The 7689-nt window shown below is 34.6% G+C and overlaps 1 long non-coding RNA gene across 1 annotated transcript; it reads left to right on the top strand.

The window, feature by feature from the left end:
• The first annotated feature begins 514 nt into the window (after positions 1 to 514).
• Positions 515 to 4828, top strand: LOC128107855 (uncharacterized). Its single transcript, XR_008217227.1, has 3 exons — positions 515 to 641; positions 4015 to 4137; positions 4547 to 4828. It is a non-coding gene; the product is annotated as an uncharacterized LOC128107855 (long non-coding RNA).
• The last annotated feature ends 2861 nt before the right edge of the window (positions 4829 to 7689 follow it).

Raw genomic sequence — 7689 nt, 5'->3', positions numbered from 1 at the left:
AAAAAGCAATAGAATAATAGAATGCAGGGTTTTGCGTAACTGAAATTATAGAATATTAAAGTGAGTAGTTAATTTATTTTTTTACCTTATGGACTTTCTAAATTTAAAATTTTTCATGCAACGATTCTAGAAATATTAGAAGATAAAGCCAGATAATTAACACACAAAATGTAAAACATGAGGATGTGTCTCAGATACTGCTAACATTTAGTGACACCTTAGTTTTTTATTATTAACCAGTGAGTAATTCTATTTTTGAGACAGATGTGAACACACATACACAGCCACAGAAACATTACATATTTTTTGTGTATGCTATATTTTTATTCTTTTTATCCTGAGACCAAAAATTATAAATTAAAAAACATTCTAGTTTTATTTTTTGGAAGGGAGAGATATGATTATTACTTTGATTGTGACCATGGATATGTATATCTAGACTCATCTAGTTATCCACATTAAAATTGACTGTTTTTTTTTTTTATTAATCATACTTCAATAGCACCATTTAAAATAGAGGACACTCCAACACAGAAGGACAACCCCCTGAAGACACAGGAAGAGCTGACCATCCAGCATTTAGAAAGAGATCCCTCAGAAGAAAGCCACCCTCAAATCCGCTGTCCTCAATTTTCCAGATGGTAAGACTGGTGTAGAATAAATTTCTGCCACAGGCATCCAATCTGTGTTCCTTTGTTACAGAAGGACTAAAAAAATTAACAAAAATATCTAAATGTTGATGTTTACATTCTCTTTTTTTTTTTTTTACTTGAAAATAGATTTTTTTGGGCTGGAGAAATGGCTCAGAGGTTAAGAACACTGGCTATTCTTCCAGAGGTCCTGAGTTCAATTCCCAGCACCCATATGGTGGCTCACAACCATCTGTAATGAGACCTGGCTCCCTCTTCTGGCCTGCAGGGATACATGCAAATAGAACACTGTATACATAATAAGTAAATAAATCTTTAAAAAAAAAAAAAAGAAAATAGATTTTTTTTCTCTTAGAAAATAACCTGGCTACCTTCTGTTTCCCCACCCTTTACTCCTCCCATTTTTGTTTCCATCTCCCATCCCATCCTGGTCCACCCATTTTCTTTCTCTCATTAGAAAACAAACAGGCTCATATAAAATAATAATAAAATACAGCACTGTGGGGAATCCCAGTAAGCTGTACTGCCAGTATAGAAACAGGTACTAGAGGCAAGAAGAAAATTGGTATAGCACAACTTAGTTAGCCAATGCTGGTTCAAAGTTCTCAATTCTGACACCAGGCTAGTTTATTTTAGATAGGTTTAAGTGAAGTACAGGTTTGGGGAAAAAAAAAATTTCCTGGTAACAATGATCTCAATCTCATGTGCACAATAAAGCTTAAGGCATAACTCCATCATAACTCTTTCTAAAGAACATGTGACATCTACCATGAAGATGGGTTCCATAGTTTAAGAACCTAGGATCTGATGTTGTCTCTGGCCATGATAGCATAGAGGTCACCAGGCTGTAATATTTAAGTGACATCTCCCCTAAGAATGGGTTCTATTGACTGAAAAACAAAGCTAACGTGAAAGGTCTATGGAGTGAAAGTCTAGGATAAGCATTCTGGGAAATTTGGTTGAGACATGGTCCTACATATAGCGAAGGTTCATGTTATTAACCTGCATCCACCCCCAGTCTTCTCGCTGGATAAAAGGAATACACATCCCTTCCTTTGAAAAAATAACCTTGCATGCTTAACATTCCTGGTTTTCCTAGTGCCTGTTTGTGAGCACAAGGGCATTGTGCCCTCTATAATAATACAATAAATAAAACAAAACAGAAACTAGTACATCAGAATATGGCAAAACAAACAAAAGAAAGAGCCCAAGAAAATACACAAAAATCACATATAGAAGCTCAGACCCATTCATTCACACTCTAAGGAATCTCATATGAACAGCACTGTAAACCATAATATATATGCAAAGAACCTGTAGGGTTAAAAACAAAACAGAAAAAAATTAATTAATTTTTAAAAGTGCCAACATGGCATTATGAGACGTCAAACATCCCACTGAGTACATTTTCTGTTGGCCATCTACTGCTGAGAACACAGACTTCCCTTGGAGTACTTATTTCCCCAATGAGACTCACTTGGAGAAAATTGAATTTTCATTTGCAAACTGTTATCAGTTGTAGATAGTTTCTGGGTAAGGGATGAGGACTTGTGTCCACTTCTCCTTTCAACACTGTATTTGTTGCAGACATTTTCAAGCCCTGTGCATGTTGCCTCAGTCTCTATGAGTTCATATAAGCTTTGTTAGGTTGATTTAGAGGGCCTTGTTTCCTTGGTGTCCTCCATTCCCTCTGATTCTTTTAGTCTTTCTGTCTCCCTGTCTACAGAATTCTCTGAGCATTTAAGGGGAGCAATTTGATGGAGACATCCCATTTGGGGATGAGCATCCCTAGGTCTTACTCTGCATAATGTCTGACAGTGTTACTCTGTATTTGTTCCCATCTGATGTAGTAAAAAAAACTTCTACTACATTTAACTACAGTTTTTTAGTTATATAAAAGCAACTTTTCCTATTTCCTAATTTGTATTCCCTTCTCAATTAATTTTGATATCACTTGGAAATGGAAAGTGGTCTTCTATATAAACAATGACATGTTACAAATGAAAGTAACAAGTGTGATGCTTTTGAAAAAAATACAGTTGTGCTGATTTTTCAAAACTTTTATAATTCAAAAATAGAGATTTTAGTTTCGTATCACTTCACTTGATTTGATTTAAGATTATATATTATGAATAGTTTTAATTCCTCATAAAATTTTGAGTAGCATCTCCAGAAATTTCAATTCAAGTAAATGCACAACTGTTGTTTCTCACCTTCTTGTATTTTATAAGACCATAATACATTGCCATGGAAAGTAAGCCAAGAGGAACAGAAAGGTGTGAAGACAATAAATCCAGTTGAGATAGATGAAGTCTGTTTCTGCTGGACAATAAGAAACAACTATTATTGTCATGCAAGACAAAGTAAAAACACATCTCTAAATGGAGGATAAAGGTACAACAATGTTAAGCAGATTAAAATTTTCTACATCAATAAATTTGAAGGTTTATATAATGACTTTAATCTTAATGAAGTTTAAGCATTTGTTTTGAAATGTATTCATGCAGTATTAATAAAAAAATCATTAAAAAGCAATGAGAAATTTAAAGAAAATTACAAATAATGAAGATATTTAGCAATGAAATTTCAAAATTTTGAAGGGAACTGAAATCAAATAATTAGAAAATACATTAACAGATGGAAGACTGATAACACAGTAAATGTAGAAATCAATGTTTTTGATAACTACATATATTGAAGATAAATAGTTAAATCATGAAGTAGTCATGTCTAAAGCATCAAAACTAGCATCCGTGTATGAGAGGGACATGAGACATTTGTTACTGTGTGTCTGGTTTGTGTCACAGGATCATTTTTCCCATTTCATCTTTTGCCTATGAATTTCATAAAATTATTTGTCTTGAGTGTTGAATAACATTTCCTTTTATAAATGTACACATTCTCATTATCTGTCAATTAATTTATGGATGTCCATGTCATTTCTAATTCCTGGCTCTTGTGAATAGAGCAGCTATGAGCATGGATGGCAGATAAGTCAGAGATCATGATAGGGAGCTTTCGAGAGATGACGGAAGACTGATGCAATGAGGAAAATGAGGAAAGGAGAATAATGGAAGAGCAAGGATTAAATGTGGTGGAAGCTAGGGTGACAAGGTAGAGAAAGAATGTGAGGAAGAATAACTTGACACTAAAGGCCTTTTGAAAAAGTTATATGGAAGTCTATTACTGTATAAGTTCATATATATATAGACTTAATCCATAGTTGTTATAAAATGCCCCTCCTATAACATACAGGTTACAAAATTAAAAGCCGGCATCAAACATTGGTTACTAACTTTAGAGTTGTTGGCAAATGAAGTCCCATAGTGTACCAAATGTGACAAGCTATTGTTTTCTTTTTCAGATATCTTCAAGGACTTGACTGTTAGACCCTCTTGCCCAAGACACATATTCAAAGAATGTGGATAAATCAAGCTAAGGCTGTCTCAGCAGTTTGTGTTGGAAGGTGCCATGTAATCTACCAAAGGTATATATGGAGGAACCATCCATTCTTCCCAGGTGTGAAGCCTGCAAACAACAATAATGACTGGTTTAGACATATATACACATTGATGCAGTAGTGATAAGAATGCTAATAGGAGTAATCAAACACTTTCTGATTTGATTTAAGGCCTGTTTCAGAAGACAAAAGGTACAACAGTCAGTGTTAAGAGGCCAAAACCTGTGACAGGGAAGGTCCTAGGCCCTATGGGAAAAGCCTACTAATATGGACAGTATTAAACTGGCACCTAGTGCCTTATATGCATAGATTAATTAATCTTCCAAACCTCATCAAAGAAATTTCTTGTCATGGAAGTGATTAATGTAGATAGCTAAAACTGGTCAAAATGAAGTGAATAAGAGACTCAGTGCCTAATGGAACATGTATCCTGCAGCTCTCCTCCTTTGGCTTAGGGATTATCTCAGAAAAGGCAGAAAGATTGCCAGACCCAGAAGTGGTGGATGTCTAAAAGAAAAGCATGTTTTCCAACACAAGAGGGCACAACAGGTAAGACGTGATACACAAAAAATGCACAAGCTCTTGACAGACAATTCTGAGCATGGAGAAGAGAGGTGGGCATGATATTTCACTCCTGGCTATGGAGTTACTGGCATTTGGTAACTTCTGGGAAAGGAAGATTCAGTTTTATTTAAGGGTATGATCTCAACTAGGTGGGACACGGTCATATGTCCAAGTGTGCACTGGCAGTACCACTTGGATTTGATACATTAAAAAAGGGGACTAATTTTAATAAGTTTAAAAATGGTGTGCATCTATGAACAGTTAGGAGGCCTGAATATGGTCAACACATATTTATGAAATTTCTTAAAACATTATTTAGAAAAAAATGCATATTAAACAAAACAAAACCCAAGATCTGAAAAGAGTATCTTGAAATATTATGAAGTTTCACCTTTAATTATGAAAATAAATCAAGAAAAGCTAAACTATAGATATTAAAGCAAAACTTAAAATTAAATATATAGTAGAGCATACTATTATTAATAATTACTAATATATTTCCAGAAATATAAAAAGAATAAAACAATAAATTGAGACTTTTACAGATTGCTGTCCAAAAACTCTTGATAGAATTATGATAATTGATAAATATTTGTAAGAAAAGTATTTTGCCTTGAAAATAAACAGGAAATGTTGTGCTTTATGCCTTTGGTCAATGAAAATATCACAATATATATTTAATATGGAGAAAAATTAATATATATGTGTGCATATGTATAAAGTATATATATTTAACATGATAAGAATAATAATGTAACATACAAATTTAAAACGTATTTGGTGTGTCAACTCTGAAGAAAGGGAAATTCCTTGACAGCATGTGCACATGTGAAGAACTAAAGGCTGTTATGAGGGGGCAATCTAAGGAAAGACTGCATTCAACATGGACTCTATTACACACACCGTAAGACCCAAGCTAGTGATGCTGCAGAAACTCTGAATCTATATCCTAATTCACTGCATCCCAAGACTGTCCAAGCGGTTTTTGTAGCCATAAGTTTTTTCAAGTCCCGTCCAGCCCTGCAGTCCCTCAGTCACTTATAAAATAATCATTCAAAGGCTTAATATTAATTACCAATTGTGTAGCCTATGGCAGGCTTCTTACTAGCTAGCACTCATAAATTAACCCATGTCTATAAATCTGTAATTTGCCATGTGGCTGTGGCATTACTGGTCTGCTGGCATCTTGCTGTTCTTCAGGTGGTGACTGGCATCTCTCTCTCTCTCTCTCTCTCTCTCTCTCTCTCTCTCTCTCTCTCTCTCTCTCTCTCTCTCTCTTCTCCTTTTTTTTCTCTCCATATATCTACTTGGCCTGACTCTAAGCTGCCATGCCATAGGCCAATGCTGCTTTATTTATCAACCGATCATAGCCACACATATTCACAGCATACAGAAAGACATCCCACAGCAGGTTTCTTTAAACATATAAACAGAACTAGTTAGGTCTAATTTTTCCAGACTTCCTAATATTAGATTTGTGATTCTGCTAACTTTCACTGAATAAAGAATTCCACAATATTCTAAAAATGAGAAAAAAGGGGGAACACAAGTTTTTGTCTCTTGCTTATGTTGCAGAGCACAGGCAGGATGGAATTTGAATTTCGGATGCACCTAGGATTCATGGCTTTCAAGCTTAGCTTGTGGGGCAGGACCTCATGCAGTTGTTTTCCAGGCTTTGTATGTATCTATGCTGGTGTAGTCCCAGAGACAAAACGGAGGGTGGCATATTCTTTATTTCTAGCTCAGAGCTAATCAGTTGTGGAAACACAAGAAGATAGTGTATAGTGAGGGATTTTCAGCTTTCTAACTTTACAAAATCTTGATATAAATCTATAGAGAAAGAAGTTGAATATCTGTAATTCCCCTTGTACAAATCCAAATATAAACAAAATACCACAAAATTTAAATGTAGAACTGATCATCCTAAATGATCTCATCACAGAACTCTCTCAATTCGTCTCAGTGGCTGAAGACAAAACATTGGGTATGAAATGAAAATAACTTTGTGTGATACTTTTTGATTACATAAAGAATTGAGTTTATGGACATACGTGTGTGTGATTTTACAGGAAAAGAGAGAAGAATTTCCTCACAGCATACAAAATTTTAACAATATTTCAGAGTTCACTCCTGAATTGAATGTAAACTATCCCTGAATATAAACTATTCAAATACCCATATATTTCAAACTTTTTTTTTTTTTTTTTTTTTGGTTTTTTGAGACAGGGTTTCTCTGTGTAGCTTTGCGCCTTTCCTGGGACTCACTTGGTAGTCCAGGCTGGCCTCGAACTCACAGAGATCCGCCTGGCTCTGCCTCCCGAGTGCTGGGATTAAAGGCGTGCGCCACCACCGCCCGGCCCTATTTCAAACTTTTTGCCAGGACCCCTCTTAATATATCAATTTTCTTTCATATGTTTAATACTATTATATGTCTATGCTCTTTCCATAAAAATACTTGTATGACGAATATGGAACATGTTTCTCCAAATATTTCTATGTATTATAATTGAATTAACTTCAGAGTTGTATGTGTGTGTGTGCTTTCTTTTGTCATGAGTGCCATGTACCACAGCCTAAAATTAAATGCTGTACATAGCTGCAAATGTCATTGTATTATGATTCGTGTCTTTTACAACACCCAGTTTTTGGAACAATCAGTATCAAACATAGACTTCATGTATGCTCGTCCAACACTCTGCCTGCTGAGCTGTATCTTCAGTCCAACATGTACACTTTTAGATTACTTTTTATTGAAGTAAACTAAAATACATACACATGCAACTTTCCTGAATATTGAGAGCCTGTATTCAAATTTGAAATACAAAAGTACCAAAGATTCTCATTCTTTTATACAATAACATAATTTATTAGATTCTTTGAAATATTGAAAATAAAATTATATTTCTTATAGTCTCTCCCTGTCCTCAATTAATTTGGTTTATTTCTTGAATATGATTACAGTTGCCTGGGAATTTATAATACATTCAATCTCTTCAGTTTAAAAATTAATACTAG

This window comes from Peromyscus californicus, unplaced genomic scaffold (assembly GCF_007827085.1).
Source record: "Peromyscus californicus insignis strain IS unplaced genomic scaffold, ASM782708v3 Scaffold_12__1_contigs__length_115047231, whole genome shotgun sequence".
Lineage (NCBI taxonomy): Eukaryota > Metazoa > Chordata > Mammalia > Rodentia > Cricetidae > Peromyscus > Peromyscus californicus.
The sequence above is the reverse complement of the archived record's forward strand: the minus strand, read 5'-3'. Positions and strand labels throughout refer to the sequence as shown.